Raw genomic sequence first — 19,731 nt, 5'->3', positions numbered from 1 at the left:
TTTTTTAGGCATGTTTGATCCATTTTTATGTACACATCTTATCTACCCAGCTGCCTGGCTGTTCCTTGAGGGTAACATCTCTCACCTACCCTCCCCCAACCAGCACATTTTTCTTACCACCTTAACCATTCTAAAGTATAAAATTCAGTGGCTTTCAGTATGTTTGCAGTGTTGTCATCATCACTGTCTAATTCCAAACATTTACATCACACCAAAATAAACTCATGTCTATTAAGCAGTTATTTCCTATTTTCCTCTTACCTCCAAACTCTGGCAACTCCTAATCTGCTTTCTGTCTTTGTGGGTTTGCCGGTTATGGACATCTCATGTAAATGGTATCACACAATATATTGTCTTTTGTGACTGGCTTCAATCACTTAGCATAATGTTTTCAAGGTTTATGCATACTATAGTACGTATCAGTACTTTATTCATTTCTCCCCCATTCCTTTTTATGGCAGAATTTGATTCCATTTTATGGTTCTACCACATTTTTGTATCCATTTGTCAGTTGGTGGATATTTGGATTCTTTTGACTTTGGGGCTTTTATGAATAATGCTGCTATGAACATTTGTGTGTATATTTTGCTTGAACACCTGTTTTCAATTCTCCTGGGTATATACCTAGGAAGGGAATTACTAAGTTACATAATAATTGTGTGATAAAATTTTGAGGAACTTCTAAATTATTTTTCACAGCAGCTGAGGCATTTTACATTCCTATCAGCAGATTCTAATCTCATCACATCCTCTACAGCATGTATTTATTCATTTAAAAAATTTTTAACCATTCTAGTGGGTGTTCAGTGGTATCTCATTGTGGTTTTAGTTTGCATTTCCCTAATAAATAATAATGTTGAGCATCTTTTAATGTGATTTTTGGTCATTTGTACATCTTCTTTGAAGATATGTCAAGTCAAATGCTTTTGACTATTATATAAATTAGGTTGTTTGTCTTTTTGTTGTTGAGTTGTAAGAGTTCTTTATATAATCTGGATACTTATCAAATATATGATTCACAAATATTTTCTCTTATTCTCTAGGTTGTCTTTTTACTTTATTGATAATAAGAGCTTTTAATTTTGATGAAGTCAAATGTATCTATTTTTTCAGTTGCTTGTAATTTTGATATCATATTTAATAATCTTTTGGCAAACCTGAGATTATAAATATTTATTGCTGTGTTTTCTTTTAAGGATTTTATAGTATTAGACCTCACATTTCAGGTTTTGATCCATTTTAAGTTAATTTTTGCATATAATGTGAAGTAAGAATCCAACTTCACTTAAAAAAAAAATTATCCTCCAGAGCCTTTCCCCTGGCTGCTGCGTGGAAGGGAGGCCAAGATGGCAGATGAGATTGCCAAGGCTTAGGTCATCAGGCCTGGTGGCAACACAATCTTTGGGCAGATCATCCGCAAAGAAATCCCAGCCAAAATAATTTTTGAGGATGACTTGTGTCTTGCTTTCCATGACATTTCCCCTCAAGCACCAACACATTTTCTGGTGATACTCAAGAAACACATATCCCAGATTTCTGCAGCAGATGATGATAATGAAAGTCTTCTTGGACATTTAATGATTATTGACAAGAAATGTGGGGCTGATCTGGGCCTGAATAAGGGTTATCGAATGGTAGTGAATGAAAGTTCTATAGGGGATAGTCTGTCTATCATGTTCTTCTCCATGGTCTTGGAGGTCGTCAGATGCATTGCTCTGGTTAAATCTGTTTTGGGGATAATTTTCCCTTCTCTAGACAATTATTGAGTTTGCAAGTTCCAATATGTTAAGTGGCACACTTATTTTTGCCTGTGTATGGAGAGATTACGGAAATAATTTTAAAAACCCATACATAATAAAGGATATTGTATTAAAAAATAGAAAAATGAAAAAATGAAAAAAAATTTATTTTACATGTGGCTATTCAGTAGCCCCAGCACACACTGTTACAAAAATTATTCTTTCTTCCATTGAATGATCTTGGTACTCTTGCTAAAAAAATTAATTGACCATAGACTCATGGTTTATTCCTGGACATTAGATTCCATTCTATGGAGCCATAAGTCTATCCTTGTGCCAGAACCACATTGTATTGATTGCCCTTGCTTTGTAGTAAGTTTTGAAATAGAAGGTTGTGAGTCCTGCTTTTTTGAAATACAAGGTTGTGAGTCCTGCTTTGGCTATTTTGGATCTCTTGTAATTCCATATGAATTTTAGGATCAGTTTTCAATTTCTATGAAATAGGCAGCTAGGATTCTAAGAAAGAATATATAAATTCATAGATCAATTTAAGGAGTATTTCCATCCTAACAAAATTAAGTCTTCTGATCCATGCATGGGTTGTCTTCCATTTATTTAGATCTTTTTAAGTTCTTTCAACAATGTTTTATAGGCCTCAGAGTATACTTCTTTTGTTAAACTTATTCCTATGCATTTTATTTTTTGATTCTATTATGATGGAATTGTTTTCTTCTTTTAATTTTTGGATTGTTCATTGCAAGTTGTATAAAAATGTGACTGATTTTAAAAAATTGATTTTGTTCCTGTAACCTTGATGAAGTCATTTATTAGTTATAATAGTTTTAAAGGTGAGTTTCTCAGCAAATATAGTTTTATTTCTTCCTTTTCAATCTCATGTCTTTTATTTCTTTTTCTTATCTAATTGCTCTGATTAGGACCTCTAATACTTTGGTGAATAGAAGTGGTGAGAGTGTACATGATCTTAGGGGGTAAGTGTTTAGTTTTTCACATTAAGTATAATGTTTGCTGTGGTTTTTTTGTAGATGTTCTTTATCAGGGTGAAAAAGTTCCCTTCTATTCTTAGTTTTAAAATTTTTTTTAATAATGAAAATTTATTTGATTTTGTCAAATGTTTCTTCTAATGTTAAACCAACCTTGCATTTCTGGGATAAATCACACTTAGTCATGGAGTATCATCCTTTTAATATGCTTCTGTAGGCTGATGGTTAGGATTTTATATTTATTTTTATATGGAATGCTGGTCTTTTTTTTGTGATGTCCTTGCCTGGCTTTGGTATTATGATTTGGGAACCATGTTGGTAGTTAGGGTATCAGGCTTTTATCCACCAAACTCTCAATTCTATCCTAGATTAGTCCAGTTTTGCAGGTCTAGTTGTTGGACCTCAAATGTTTTTTGTGTTTTCCTAGCCATTGTGCCTTTAGTCAAGCTATTCCTTCCACTTGAAGCTCTCTTCTTATTCTCCAAGATACATTTGTCAAAATTCTATCAAGTCTCATATAAATGGCCACCAGTTTTGGGGACCAGTCCTAGCTCTTCAACTGGAAACAATCACATCAGTCACAGAACTTTACCCAAACCGTTATAGTTTCTCATACTTACTTATTCACTTGTGTTTATAGTGTTTTTTGAGTAATGAACATCTGGTGAGCCAGCAATTACATATAACCCATCTTACCTATGTCCTAGACCACAGAGTGACATTGACACACTAACAAGTATAAATTATTGAAGTGCATATGTGATACAATTTTTGTAGTTAATTTTTTTTAATCGTTGCAGTTTTTTTTTTTTTTGGTGGTTTTAGAAAAATTTGGTTATTTCAGGGTGGGAGAGGAGGACTAGAGATTTATCTATGCAGTGTGTATTTACTCTTACACATTTAAACTTCAATCACCTTCAAGGTATTCTCCGTTTGATGCAATACTCCTATCAAGAAGCTTTTTCCACTGCGCAAAACAATTTTGAACTCGTCAGTTCTGATGCCTTTTAGTGCTGCTGCCATTTTTGTTTCACATCTTCCACATCAGCCAAATGTTTCCCTTTGAGGACTTTTTTCATCAGAGAAAACAAAAAAAAGCCACTTGAAGTGAGATTGGGTGAATAGGGAGGGTGGGGCATAGGGGTCATGCTGTTATAGATCAAAATGTGCTGAACACTCAACACAGTTTACATATTATTCTGTAATTCACCCATTATAAAATGGGCAAATGAGTTGAAAGAATCTCCAAAAAAAAATTCACTAAAGCTGAACGCAGCCTCTGACAACTCTAGCTGGTACTCTGATGCCAATGGGTTCCTAGGACACTTACTAGCAGGGGAAGCCTGTACTATAAGAAGCCCACCCTCCAAGAGATAATTCCATTTTTTTGGTCCCCCAGTATCGTATTTCCATGAATAGCTCTTCTCTATCTGACTTCTAGCATTACTTTTTTGAGTCAGGTCTTAATATCTCAATACATTAGAAAATGATTTTCTGGGCAACTCCTTCAGGTCCCCTCCCACTGTGGGAGCTTTTCTGTCCTTTCAATAAATTCTGCTTTCTCAAAAAAAAAAAAAAAAAAAGAAAATGATTTTCCTATCTGTCTTTTCCTTTCTTCCATCGTCATTGAAGTATCTTGTTCTGACAATAAATGTGGAGATAGATATATTAATTTGGGTGGATTGCATGTCAGGTTAGTCAGGTATATTTTGGATCTTAAGTAACCTTCTCCCAACAACATCCACCCCAGCTCAGTCCCCACAGCCTGTTTCTCTTGAGGAAATCTGGTTGGGGCAGTCAAGTGGAACTTGCTCACCATAAGGTAGGGGGTCTTCCTCTAGGAAAAGGTCAGGTGGTATCCAAGATCAGCTATTATCGAAGTGCTGCTAAGGTGAAAAAAAAATCACTGGCTTTAAAGGTAAAGCAGCCTTATGATAAAATTCTGATGATTTAACCTGAAATTTGAATTTCTTTGGGCAAGTTTCTCTGAACCTCAGAATTCTCACTGTAAAGTAGGAATCAGTGTAGCTACCTCATGGGATAACGGTGAGGATGAAATGGGATGCATAAATGATTGTTGAATATTATGTTCAAATTGAAGAGTGGATAAATGAGTGTATGGTTTTCACTATCAAATCCTGGAGCACCATATTTGGCCTCAAAATCATTGATTTAGGCAATGATTTTCTTTTCTTTTTTTTTTTTTTTGAGTTGGAGTCTCACTCTGTTGCCCAGACTGGAGCGCAATGGCACTCTCCCGGCCACCGCAGCCTCGACCTGCTGGGCTCCGGCGATCCTTCTGCTTCAGCCTTCCAAGTAGCTGGAACTACAGGCGTGTGTTGCCACACCTGGCTAATTTTTGATTTATTGTAGAGACGAGGTCTCACCAAGTTGCCTGGGCGGGTCTCGAACCCGCGGGCTCAGGCTCCACTCACCTCGGCCTCCCAAAGTGCTGGGATTACAGGCTGAGCCACTGAGCCCGGTCGGCAATGATTTTCAAGGAGGAAATATGGTGGGAACAGAGGGCTCCCATGAGAAGTATTTTATTGTTGACATTGTTTAGAATTGCCGGAACATGGGGATACTAAAGCAATCTTTTTATTTTGCCATTGCTTTTAAATTCCCTACAGGAAAATTTAAAAAGTTGACCCCCTTATTGTTTATACCTCAATTCAACTGTTACCCTACCCCTTTATTCCCCCCAGCCTAATGCCTCTTCACTAGAGATAGAATTTGAGGATCATGGAAGTAGAAAACCTACTCTAGCTGTTCCTCTGGGACCTTATTTGTAGTCTCTGAGTTATTTCTGAAAGTCCTTCCTTGTTCAATCTGAAAAGTAGTTTGCAATGGAAATTTCTCCCTCTTGAAATCCTTGTTAATCTAATTGCAATTGAAATGCATAAATGAAATGACAAAAGCTGCATTTTATTAGCAATTATAGTAATTTTCTTTTATTTACTGGAGTCTGACCTCTGCTGTATTGATGAATTGCACTTTTTCAAGGTCTATTTTCCCATCAGCAAAGTCAGGTTGTTTATAAAATGATTGGCATAAAATGTCGTTCTCCCCTTACCTGCTCCTTTTCCCTCACATTTTAAAAACATGTCCCAAGTCTGAAGATATTGCCTAGGAATTTATGGAGCCTGTACATCTGCATTTGAGTGTATGTTTTTCATGTGGAGCTTTAAAGCATTCAACAACAGTCTTTTCAATGCCACAATCTGAAAAATAAGCATTTAGCCTCTAGTATCTCTGTCTTCTTCTGAGTCCTTCGAGATTTGATTTGTGAAATCTCCACCCATTATATGTTCAAAATCTTGTCTAACTGTTCTTTTCCAAAGTGACACTGTCAGGACAACAATATGGGGAGCTTGAGGTGAATGAGGGGTCTTGATCCCCTCTCTATATCCAGGTAGGCACCAAGTCCTGCCAAAAGGCCACCTCCTTGGGTCCTCCTTATCTCTTCATCTCGACTGCTACCGCCATGGTTTAGGCTTTCATCAGCTCTCCCCTGTACCACTGCATCAACCCCCACCTTATCTCTCTGCCTTTGGCCTAAATTCTTCTCCTTTCTTCTTTTCCATCCTCCACACAGCTGCCAGAATGATCTACTGTGCCCGCATCACCTACAGAAAAACATCTTTACCTCCTGAGGATCACCCACAGGGTCCTAAGTGACCGAAACCTGAAGCCCACCATCTGCCCACATCACGGTCCCCTTCTCCCTACCCTGCCTCCAGCTCTGTGCTCCAGGGACCCAGAGCTGGTTCTAATCTTCACACTGCAGGGTGACTGCACATGATACTATTTACCATGCCTGGGAAGCCTCTTCCTTGCTCTTCACTCCACCTGGCTAATTTCACACTCAAGCTTTACAACAATGGGTCTATGAAACCTCCTTGGTTACTCTGATTTGTGTTATGTATCCCTTTATCAAAGTTCTTACTACTTTGTATAGGAATGGTTGACCTTCTGTCTGTGCCTCCCCATCAGACGGAGAGCAGGTTTCCATAGTGTAGAAAATAGTTTAGTTAGCTCTGTATCTCTGGTGCCTCGCTCAGGTAGCCACTTACAAATGATCTGTTAAATAAATTATGCTATCCAATAGATGTTCAATAATTGCCAGTTTCCTTTTCCTCTCTCCTTATTCCTCAAACTACCCATTTCTCTATCTGTAAACAATCTATGAAGTTACTTGTCTTGCCTAGCTTCATGCATTGCTGTAAGAGTTAAATGAGCTATTGGCTATACATATGTGACATAAACTTGAAAACATTTCTTAATGTTAATTATTTCTATTATTGTTCTTCTTTGGTTCCTCCATCTAATTCTCCACTGACACTCCGTCACCTCAGTTAACACAGAACACCAAAGGAAGTGATCCCTTACTAAGGCATGTGATGAACTCATGTGAGGGCTTTATTCAGTCTATGTCCCTTTTCCTTCAGATCACAAAGATGCCCAGGTTTGAGTCTGGCTGCATTATTTACCATGTGCCAAGTGCTAAACTGATAAACAGAATGGACTGACTCATTTAATTCTCCAACTTCTGGGAGGTGGCTACTCTGATTCTCTTCATGTGTGGATGAGGAGGCTTTGGACTGGCTAAATCAATTTTCAGAGGGTCCTCTGTTGGTGAGACTTAGAAGTGAGTTCAGAGGCAGCTCCCTGGACCCTCATGTTCTAGGCCCTCTAAGGGTGTGCGTATAGTACTCCCTCTGGTCTGTGGTCTCCTGACTATGATCTCTTGGATGATAGGAGCTTGGTCTGGCTGCATTATACCCTCCGGACTTGCCCCTCCAAACTTCCAGGAAACATTCTGAAGTGAAAATATTCCCAACGGAAGTATTGCAGTGTCAGGGAAACAGTTCTGTGGAGGCAACAAGATCTAGATTAATGCTACAATGCAGCCATTGTGGCTTCCCAGCTTTAAGTATGCGACTCCTTTCCATTTCTGCAAGATGTGAAGAAAGTAAAATCAACTTCGTAGATCATTTGAAAGATGAAATCAGATATTACAAGTGGAAACACTTAGTGCCTCAGTGAGACAGGCTGCTTGGTGAATTCCATTTGAAGCCTTCTGGAGCCTTGGTTTTGCCATTCATGGAGATGTTTTTTCCATACACTATCATATGAAAGCTTGGCATCAACTCTGTGGGGTGTGTATATATATATGTGTGTAAGTGCGTGTATGTGTGAATGAGTGTATGAGTGTGTATGTATGTGAGTGTGTATGTGTGAATGTGTATATGTGTATGTGGGGATGTGTGAGTGTGTGTGGGTGTGGGTGTGAGTATATGTGTGTGGTGCATATGACAGCCATTTCCATCTTACAAAGGACAAAGCAGGAACAGAGCAAGGTTGTGAGGTGTTATTGCAACTTTCTAAGTCAGTGTGCCCTGAATTGAGAAGCTTGGTCATTTCAGCTCTTCTGGATCACCTTGGGTCATTTAAGAACTTACTGCCATGTCCAGACCTGCTCTAAGCCAACTCAGATGACTCCAATCTATTTGTACTGCTGCCAAGCGTTTAGTGAAATAATTGCAAATGTTTCTGTTGTATCATGTTTCTAGAAAGCTTCCAACCCAAGAATGTAAGATATTATGGCTAAGCAGGTAGAGTTAGGCCTTCAACCTAAAATAAATACTAAAAAAACTTTTTAGGGTAGGTGTGGTGGCTCATGCCTGTAATTCCAGCACTTTGGAAGGTGGAGGCTAGAGGATTGCCTGAGCTCAGGGGTTCAAGACCGGACTGGGTAACATAACAAGACCTTGCCTCTACAATAAATAAAATATTAGCCGGGTATGGTGGCACATGTCTGTGGTTCCAGCTACTTGGGAGGGATGAGGTGGAAGGATCATCTGAGCCCAGCAGTCAAGGCTGCGATAGCCATGATCATGCTACTACACTCCAGCATAGGTGACAGAGTGAGACTCTGACTCAAAGAAACAACAAAAAAACCTTTTTGATATCATTTTGTTGTCCTTTGGTCTTTTCAATAAGATAACAACTGTCTGTGTCAAGCTCCTCTACCTCAAGTGTCTTTGGCTGTGGGGTGCTGACTCTGTCATCCAGGACTGAACCCCTCCAGAGAAGAAGAGTCATACTTAGCCTCAGGGAGGTCACAGGCTGCTGGGGGGACCAATGCATAAATCAGGATTCCAGAAGAGTCTCATAGACTCCAGGATGTACCTTCCTCTGGCTGAAGGTATCAAGAAGTGGGTTTGGAGCTTGCCCTTGAAGGGCCTGGGGTGGTTCACCAGTGGGAGAATGTGGGAAAAAGTGGGTTTGGTGGAAGACTGTGTGAGCAAAGCCATATCACCACAAAGGTCCACGTCGGGGAACCAGCTCCCTTTCTGGAAAGTGGGAATGAGGTCTGCAATATGTCTCAAATATGCAGAGTAACAGGTAAGCAAGAACTTCAAGAGTGGCCTCCTAGCAGGAGAAAATGGTACCTATTAGTCCTGGTTCTTCCCTATCCTGGTAACTTATTTCGACACTTGCCATCTTAGCTCTACCAGATATTCAAAGTATGAATAATGGGGACCTGTGGTAAAGGAATCAACATTTGATATTTTTCTCCATGGAGAGTAATGATTGTGATTTTCCTTATGATGGGGGGAGAAGCAGGACAGTTGTGTAAGAAGAATGGCCTACTCCATGAGGCATGCAGGCCTCAAACAAGACAATTACAGTTTTCCGTGCCATTACACAGAGGAGCTTGACACAGCAGAAATTACACGAGGTGGTGGCTGGCCTTGTGGGTAGCCCAAGACAGCTAAGTGTCTTTCTAGGATCCCAGCTGACCTGTGCCTGGCTCAGTATAGCTTTTTAAAGCCCAGTTCTACAGCTGCTCTTGTTCCCTGCACAGTGCCCTACACAATCAATGCATAATTGACAAAGAAACTCAGCAAAAGAGTAAGACAGAAGCTGTATGCAGAGGCTCATACCTATAATCCTAGCACTTTGGGAGGTGGAAGCAAGAGGTTACTTGAGCCTAAGAGTTTGAGATCAACCTAGGCAACATAGTAAGACCTCATTTCTTAAAAAAGAAAGAGAGAGAGAGAGAGAGAGAGAGAGAGTCAGGCGTGGTGGCACACTCCTATAATCCCAGCTACTCAGGAGTCTGAAATGGGAGGATCTCCTGAGCTCAGGAGGTCATGATCATGCCTTTACATTCCAGTCTTGGCATCAGAGTGAGACCTTGACTGATAAAAACAAACAAACAAGCAAACAAAAACAACCACCACTACCAACAAAAACCCCAGAGAGACAGTGTAGAATAGCAGTCAAGGTAGAGACAGAAAAATGGTGGTTGGCCACTTCTTTGCTGCATGATCTTGGGTAGGCAATTCACTCCTCTGAGCCTGTGTTCCCCAGCTGGTGGATGTGAGTGTTGTGAAGATGTGTGATGTACCCACTTGGAGCATACTGGAAGCTCATTTCTCCTCATGGAGATTAATGATTGTGATTTTCCACTATGGAAACGTAAGGCCAGTTCTTCCTTTCCTCTAAATCGCTTTACACTATTGTCGCAAATGTCCCATTTAGAAAAAAACTCTGGATCATTGAAGCCTAAGTCTTAGGAAATTTGAAGACAAAGTGTGGATTTGGCATTTCTCTGAGTGTGCTCTTTCCCCTGCTGACAGGCCGCTCCCAGGAGATGGGGTGGACTAAGCACTGACTGACCAACAGGAAATGGGAGTATCATAGTTAAGGATATCACCACCATTGCAGACCTGTGTGTGCTCAGATCCTATCCTTGTGACTCCTTAGCTTCGTGTCCTTGAGCAAAGGATTTTACCTCTCTGAGTCTCAGTTTTCTCATCTGTAATATGGAGATAATAATAATGTCTACCTTAGTGAGTTCATTAGCATATGGAAAGTTCTTGAGTTCTGGCAGCAGCGCCTAGTGGAGAGTCAATACTGTATAGTCTTTTGCTGTCAGCCTTTCCCTTTGTTGATTCTTACCCTTAGAAGTTTTTAAAAAATATTGATTGTATCAATATTTTATCGTTTTCCCTTCTTGGGAATTGTGCATCTGTCTTTCTGTTCTTTTCGCTTCCATCTCGGATTCCATGGCTTGAAATACCAGGGCAATGGAGAGAAGGTAACTTTGTGCATGTGGATATTGATCATGTGAAGTTATGGTTCATGCTTCAAATGTGTGTGAATGCTTCCCTCTGCCTCTAACCTTTCCTTTGGTGTTGTGGGAGCCTTGCCACATCGCCGAGAAGTTAAGAAGGTAGACGAGAGGGGCGTCTACCTTTGACAAAAGAGGAAACCAAGGCAACCCTTAACCCCTCTGAGTCTCTGCTTTCACATCTGGAAACTAAGAACTTTCAAATAGATGGTCTCCCATGGCTCTCTCGGCTCAACGTTTCTGACACTAAGACAGCATGAATTTAATTCATCTGATGGCAAAAAAGAGATTGAGGGCATGGGGCAAGATCTGTTTCACATAAGAATAATGCATTTCTAAAAGCAATGATATATTCATGTGGTTATTTTTAAAATCACCAGATAATTCTACATTACTTCCCGTTTTAGTAAAATTAAAAAAATAAATTGATATGTAAGGATAAGCATGGCTGTAATAATGTTCTTGACAATTAAAACTCTAAAATGCATTGTTCAAGGGTCTAGAAAGAATGGTATTGCTAAATAATCTTTGAATGTTCTGGGGAGGGGGGATGTCTCCTATAGAAATAACAACAGTTCCATTAATTACAGGGCATTTTATTATTTTAATTAATTTATTCTTATTGTCTGTCTGCCCGGGGTGCAGTTGCAAGTGTATATCATTAATTCAGAGGAGCAGTCCTCTTTCATTTCTGGTAGGGGGAGTAGGAAGACCTCTTCATCCCATGATTAATAGCAGTTTTAAATAATTTCAGGTTCCATTTTACTAATGGAAAGTAAATTGTCCTTGGCAATGACTCCTGTAAAAAATCAGTCCTTGTAAAGTTGATGCATGGGTTTCTCTCTTTTGGTCACATCATTGTTAGAGATAGCTGTTTCCCAACACCAGCACAGCAGGTCAAGTTTGTTCTAAAAGTCTCCATCCTCGACAAACCATCCCAGCAAGGCATTTGGAGGCAGTAGATAAAACATTGCAGAGGAGCTTACGTTGCTCTCTAATGTGATAATACGGTTATTTCTGGCATAATTCAACCACAGTGTTGGAGGAAGGACACCTGGACTTCGATTCAAGTTTTACTGTCTTGCTGTGGGACTTTTCACAAAGCACTTAAATTATCTGAACCTTAGTGGCCTCAACTGAAAAACTGGAAGAACCAAGGCTTTCTCTTTTGTCTCCCACAGTTAGTTTGACTATCCCAAGATAATGATGTGACAGTATTTTTTGAAATTCTAAACTTTTATAGACAAGTAATTAAGAAATAGTGATTAGCAGTCAACACAATATGGTTAAAAAAAAATCACCTAGTAATAACTCTCTGAAACAGTATGAATGTACTCTATTATTAGTATTATTTATTTATTTAGAGTTGGAGTCTCACTCTGTCACCCAGACTGGAGTGCAGTGGCATGCTCCTGGCCACTGCAGCCTTGACCTGCTGGGTGCAGGCAATCCTTCTGCCTCAGCCTTCCAAGTAGCCAGAACTACAGGCACGTGCTACCACGCCTGGCTAATTTTTGATTTATTGTAGAGATGAGGTCTCGCCAAGTTGCCTGGGCGGGTCTCGAACCCGTGGCTCAGGCAATCCACTCGCCTCTGCCTCCCAAAGTGCTGAGATTACAGGCTGAGACACTGAGCCTGGCCAATAGTATTATTTTAAAACACATAGTTTCACATAATAGTATTAATTTAAAACACATAAAGTTCTCTCAACATGAAAGGTGATTGACAGAATGAAAACTACCAATTATGTGTTAATCGATTCATTAGAAGGTATGTATTCAGCACCTACTGTGTATGCCTTGCCCAGTTATGCTAGGTTCTGTGCAGGGAAAATGCACAAGAGGAACAAAAACCTGCCTTCTTCCCAGGGCTGTTGTGAGGGTTAAATGACCTCATCTATGACATATTATTGACTCCCTTTTCCTCTCTCTCCCTCCTTTTGCTCCTCTCTTACTCTTACAAGCTTTCGGTGAACTCTCACTGTGTTAGGTGATGAGAGAGAGAGAGAGAGAGAGAGAGAGAGAGAGAGAGAGAGAGAAGAACACAGACAGAAAGAGTCCCTGCCCTCGGGGAGCTTCAATTCCAGTGGGGATGATGAACAGATCAATATATACTACTTGATCTATCACAGAAACAGAAAAATGAGTACCACATATTCTCATTTATAAGTGGACCTTAAGGAATTATCATAATACTATAAGAAAGGGATTGGCAGTAGAGGGAAACTGCCAGGGGAAGGGGGCACACCTCATCAACAAGGATACCTATATAATGAACATTTTTATACCTAACCCTGAGTTGTAACCCACATCTTTAAAATTAAAAATTAAAAAAATATATATATATACTACTCAGTAAAGATGAACGCTCAGGAAAAAAGTCAAGTGGGGTAAAGGGATGGAGAGTGTCAAGGCTATTTTAGATAGAGGGGACAGGGAAGGCCTCTGTGAGGAAAGAACCTGGAAGAATCTAGGAAGTGAGCCATCTGGGTATCTGAAGCGTGTTCTGGGCAGTGCAGAGCCTTGGGAGGATGGGAGCAGGGAATGTCATGGACTGTTTAAATTTTGAAAAGCTCACTCTGACTATTAGATAGAGAGGGGACAGTGGGTAACAGGGTAGTGGAGCCAGGCAGGCTAGCCAGTGGGTTGGATGGGGCCAGGAAAGAGCCCCTGGTGGCTCCAACTAGACTGGCAGTGATGGAGGAGGTGAAAGGTGACTAGATTCTGCGTATATTTTGAAGGAAGGACCAATAGGATGTGTGATGGAGGATGTGGGAGTGAGACAAAGAGGTGGCCAAGGGCAGCTCATGGTTATGCTTTTGGTCTGAGCCACTAGACTGAGAGAGTTTCCCTTGAGCAAGATGTGGGAGTCTCTGGGAGGGGCAGGGTTGTGGGCAGGGAATAGAAGTCACAAATTCACTTTTGGAGATATGAATTTAAATATGCCTTTCAAATATTTGAATGGAGATGTCACATATACTGTTGCATATACGAGTTAGGAGAAGGCTGGGTGTGGTGGCTTACGCCTGTAATCCCAGTACTTTGGGAGGCTGAGGTGAGAGCCCAGGAGTTAAAGACCAGTCTAGGCAACATAGAAACATCTTGTAGCTACAAAAATAAAAAAATCATTTTGGCATGGTGGTGCACACCTATAACCCCAGCTTCTCAGGAGGCTGAAGTGGAAAGATCACCTGAACCCAGAAGGTTGAGGCTATGTGGTGAATAATCGTGCCACTGCACTCCAGCCTGTGTGACAGAGTGAGACCTCAACACACACACACACTCTCTCTCTTTCTCTCTCTCTCTCTCTCTCTCTCTCTCTCTCTCTCTCACACACACACACACACACACACACACACACACACAGATCTGGGCTAGAGGTAGTAAATTCATCTAAGCATTCACTAGATACTTTCAATATGTCCTTTGGACAGAGGTTTTATCTGATTACATTTTAGCTTTTGATGCTTGCTTAGTATAGTGCTTTGCATTGAGGCCAGGTAGGTGTCCAGTTCATGCTTCTTTTGGCCCATCAATCTCTGCTTTGAGAATGCAGAGGTCAGGGCAGGGAGTCCCCGTGGACCCCCTCTTAGTGGACACTGGCCACTTAGCTGCCACTCGGTATCCTCAGGAGGCTTAAGAGAGGCAGGGCTCTTCGACAGTCTTGACTTCACAGGCATCAGAAGAAAATACTGATTATTCTGCTTATTCTGGTTTCTAATCATAAACCCCAGACTTGACTCAAGTACACAGTCACAGATTGCACACCAGGAGCCCCCATCAGTCTCCCCCCAGTTTCCGGGCGTCTCGCTGGGAGTGTGATGTGTTTTGCCCGAAGCTGTGGCCACGTGTCGGGAACTCACATTTGCGGGAAATTAAGAAGTCGCGGCAGACAACTGCTGCTGGTTCATTAGCTGAGTGGAAGCTGTTACCGGGTCATTCCTCCAGACTGAGAGAAATGAGGTTGTTTTAGGGTAGGGGAGAATGTCAGCCTACTAATCACATCACCTGCCCAGACTGGAGAGAACTCCATGCTGGCCCCAGCTAGGCCAGAACAGCAGCCAGTAGTAGAAGGAACCCTGGTCCGAAGGTCAGGTGGCTTTGGCTCTACTCTTGCCACAAGCTCTGTTGTGATGCGTTACCTTGGACATGTCACATTTCCTGTCTGTTTCCTTATCTTTTTGTGAAGAGATTGACTTATAGGATGCCCTCATGTCCTAAAATACAATGAGAGGCACACAACTTTGATGGGTAGAGTCAGAACAGAAATTGCCATTGTACTTTCCCCTGCTGGGGTTTTTTCTCACCTGTTAAATACTGGAGTCTTCTTCCTGCTTTTCTCCTCTCTCTGCATACTCATGACGGGTGTGCACCTCCCCTGCCAAGGCATGAGCTACCCTGCATGTGTGCCCATGTCTCGAATGTCTCTAGCTCTACAGCCAAGTCTCCCTGGATGTTGTCATCTCCGGCTCCTCCACAGACCCTTTTACGTCAACAGCTCACCACTTTATCTTCCAGAACTGTCCTTTTCTCTTGAGTTTTGTGCCTTCATTAATGACACATAATATGGCAATTCAGAAATATGGAGGCCATCCTAGGTCTAAACTGTTCATCCAATCAGTCAAAAGTCCTATCAGTTCTGCTTCATTGCTATCTAGTCCCTCCATCCCAGCTACCCCATCCTCCTTGCCAGTGTCCTGGCTTAGCCTGATACCACCTAACTCTCCTTTTAGTCCGTGGCAGTTTTTAGGAGTGGTCTTCTATCACCAGGCATGATATTAATTTCTTGCTTGAAACTTCCAGTGATTTCTTAGTGCCTGGGAAAAAATCAGCATCTTGGGCAATTGACCAATGTTTGTTCAAAGAATCAATGTTTGCTCAAAAGATGAAAGTTCAATTTTTAAAAATACCAGTAGGTACTGTTCATTGTAAGGGGCTTAAAGCTTTGTTTTCATTATCTTATTGAATCTTCATAGCAACCCTATGTGGAAGACATGATTATCTGTGCTTTACAGATGAAATTGAGTCTTGAGGAGGCTAAACAACTTGCATGAAGAACCCACTCTAAAGTGGTGTGGGTGGGAGTCAAATGTGGGTGGGTCAGATATGGAACGTCATGCCTTCTCTGTCCTGTTTCACAAATGGTTTCAGCCTAGTCTTTCCTTTTTCAGTTAATTCTTCATCTTCTCCCAACATACACCATTTGTTTGTTTTTTGGTAGAAGACCTTCTACAACTCAAATTCATATCACAATGCTTTTGCCTTTGCTATTTCCACTGCCTGGGATGCTTAGCAAATTCCCACTTCTCATAGCTTCTTCTCATAGCTTCTCTGGGAAAGCTCTTCTTTGTAACCAAGACACAATCCATCATACTGTCTTTTCTTCCAAAGCATTAGACTTTGCTATCTTCCATAGCAGGCATCATGCTATGCTTTGACTGCCAGCTCACTATTAATATACCAGAAGATTCCAAGTCCATTGATGTCAGGGACTGTATCTTATTCCACTTTGCAGCAGTGGCTAATACTAGCATCGAATGCACAGGATCTGCTCAACAAGTGACTGTTGAATTAAATGGAGCCAGCCTCAAATACTGTGATGGTGGTAGATGGTGTTGCTGGTAACGTCACCATTAGGCAGAACAGTAATGCAATTTGAGTTATCACACTCCATAGTTTTGTTGATCATTAAATGTGCATCCTACTCTGTACTATGAATTTTGAAGGAAACTTAAGAAACCGACGAAGGAAGAGGCACAGTTACCATATTGGTTAACATTAATTGAGCATTTACTATGTTTCTGGCTATGTCTTATGGATAGCTTCTCATTTAATCCCCCTCACAAGCATTTGAGTTACGAACTATATTATTTCTAAGCGAGTATATGTGTCTAACCTAATTGGAAAGAATCAATTCATACCCTGAAACATTAATGATGATGAGTAGTCTAATACTGTGAGATGCAGCAAAGTTACAGGAAAATGTACCAGTTGAAGATAAGGACCTGGGTTTTAGGTAAGAACACTATTCGCACTGTGACTTTGAGACCTCAGTTTTCTTCATCTATAAAATGGATACAGGGTCACACAGAGGTAATTTTCATGGGCCATAAAATCTCAAAGAGACCTGTGGTAGTCCACAACTACCATCTTCAGTGTTTGCTGTGAATTTGGAACTTCCAAAAGGGGTATTGCATTGTGTTGAATAGTGTCTTCAAAATGAACATTCGCCTAGACCTGTGAGTGTGACCTTATTTGGCTTTGGGATCCTTGCAGATACAATCTCATTAACATGAGGTCATACTGAGTTAGGATCCTCTCTTTTCCATTGACTGGCATCCTTATAAGAAGAGGGAAGCTTAGATACACAGACACACAGAGAGGAAAGCACATGTGAAGATGGAAGCAGAGACTGAAGTGATGTATCTGCAAGTTAAGGAACTCCAAGGATGACTGGCAGCCATTAGAAGCCAAGAGAGAGGATGGAACAGAGCCTCCCTCAGAGCCTCCAAAAACCCCCAACCTTTCTACCACCTTGATTTTTTGACTTTAAGCCTCCAGAACTGTCAGGAAATACATTTCTGTTGTTTTAAGCTTCTCAATGCATAGTTCTTTGTTATGGTAGCCATAGAAAGCTAATATATTTTGGATGATGATGATAATAATAGTAATAATATTTGTAATGATATATAAGTAGAATTGAGTTTCCTTTTTTGGGAGTGTTACTGCATAACTTTAAGATGCCTCTATGAGTTTTGACCCGTTTGTTTAGGGATCTGGTTTGAAGTTTAAGGGTTGATCAGCAATCCCACTACTGGGCATATACCCAAAGGAGCATAAATTGTTTACCAAAAGACACCTGCTCTTGTATGTTTATTCTAGCACCATTTACTATAGCAAAAACATGGAATCAACCTAGGTGCCATCAACAGTGGACTGGATAAAGAAAATGTGATATACATATATATGCCATGGAATACTATGCAGCCATATAAAAGGATGAAATTATGTCCTTTGCGGCAACATGGCTGCAGCTGGAGGCCATTATTCTAAGTGAATTAACACAGAAACAGAAAACTGAATACTGCATGTTCTTACTTATAAGTGGAAGCTAAACACTGGATACACACAGGCACAAGGATGGGAACAACAGACACTAGGGAGTCTGAAAGCATGGAGGGAGGAGGGAGGGCAAGGGCTGAAAAACTACCCATTATGTGCCATGCTCAGCCTTTGGGTGGTGAACTCAATAGAAACCCATACCTTACCACCATGCAATATACCCATGTAGCAAACTTGCACATGTACCCTTTGAATCTAGCATAGAATAAGATAAAATCTATAAAGGGTTGATATGGACTTAACTTGCCTGCCTTTGAAAGTTTCTCAAAGTGACTGTCAGTCACCAGGGAAACCTCATGTACACCCTGTGTGGGAGAGATAAGTCAGACACCTCTAGATGCTACAGAAAGAGAAAATAAACAGTGGTTTATAATATTGGGGCCAAATAGAAATGCCCAAGAGAAGATGCTGGCTCTGTAGGCTCTGATTTGTGGTGGAGTAGTTTCTCACAAGGCAACTTTCTGTACATGTCTTCTGGGTTAACAGTGGCAGGGAGTTACTCATCTAATTGTGGTTGATGATTCTTCAGCCTAACCCGGAGGAAGACAGCTCATACTACAGAAGAACCAGCCCTTACGGATGACTTACTCTGTGCCAGTACTTTATGAAGCACATTATATCATCTCATTTAATGGACAGAATCACAATCACCCACAGTTTACAGAGGAGAAGACAGAGGTTTAGAAAACTCAAGCAACTTGCCTCAGGGCTATAGGACTTGAACTTGGTACTTTGATTTTAGAGCCTGAATTCTGAACTATGACACTGCAACTTGGTAAATCCTCTCCATTTCTCTTAAGGGAGAAAGTTGCCAAAGGCCTGACTAACTGCCCCTATTTGCATATCTCATGGTCTAGTAAGAATGAACTGCTTCTTTTAGCAAGTTCAAAATATGTTGTATTAGCTGGTCATGGTGGCACACACCTGTAGTACTTGGGAAGCTGAAGTGGGAGAACCTTTTGAGCCCAGAAGGTCAAGGCTGGGGTGAGCCATAGTCATGCCACTGCACTCCATCCCGGACAACAGAAAGAGACTCCCATCTCTAAATGCAAACAAAGTTTGTTATATGTCTTCTTTATGCATACTTCATCCTTGTCTGCATCCCAGTTGGTTTTATTCCTAACCCAGGAGACAATTGAGGTTCTCTGTCCATGAAATTCAAACTAAGTTTGATCAGATTCTATCTGTGCCAGTGGGAACCCCAAATCCCTTGATCTGTCTGATGACTTTGAGGGTGTGTGTGAGAAAGAGAGAGAGAGAGAGAGAGAGAGAGAAAGAGAGAGAGAGAGAGAGAGACAGAGGGGGACACACACACACACACAGAGACACACACATGCATAGAGACACAGGGTTTCTTAGTCCCTTCTGCAGCCAAGGTCCTGTTTTTGCTTGATAAGTTCAGTGGATGGACCATCTCACCATTCTTTTGTTCTCTCTGGTCTGCTTTACTCCAGATGGAGACCAAAACCTCCCTCCCCTCGATTTTCTCCTTAAGCCATTGGTGAGTACCGCAAACTCTGCAGGTCAGAAGTGATGAAAAGGGTCCTCCGCCATTGGCTTCGCCCCTTCGGTCCCCTTCTCTCCTCGCCCTCTTCCGAAAGGCCCACCTTGCCATGTCTGAAGACTCAATACTAAACTGAGCTCAACAATGGGCCATTTACTCCAGCCTATCATTTACTAGAAGCAAAATGTTGGCAGGACCTTTGTAATTTGGCCTCATACCTCCC

General features: G+C 41.1%; 1 pseudogene; it reads left to right on the top strand.

Moving 5' to 3' along the window:
• Positions 1 to 1,346: 1,346 nt before the first annotated feature.
• LOC103272532 lies at positions 1,347 to 1,723 on the top strand (annotated as a pseudogene).
• Positions 1,724 to 19,731: the final 18,008 nt, after the last annotated feature.

Source organism: Carlito syrichta, unplaced genomic scaffold, assembly GCF_000164805.1.
Source record: "Carlito syrichta isolate Samal-C Ts95f unplaced genomic scaffold, Tarsius_syrichta-2.0.1 Scaffold111527, whole genome shotgun sequence".
In the NCBI taxonomy this organism is placed as follows: Eukaryota; Metazoa; Chordata; class Mammalia; order Primates; family Tarsiidae; genus Carlito; species Carlito syrichta.
The sequence above is the reverse complement of the archived record's forward strand: the minus strand, read 5'-3'. Positions and strand labels throughout refer to the sequence as shown.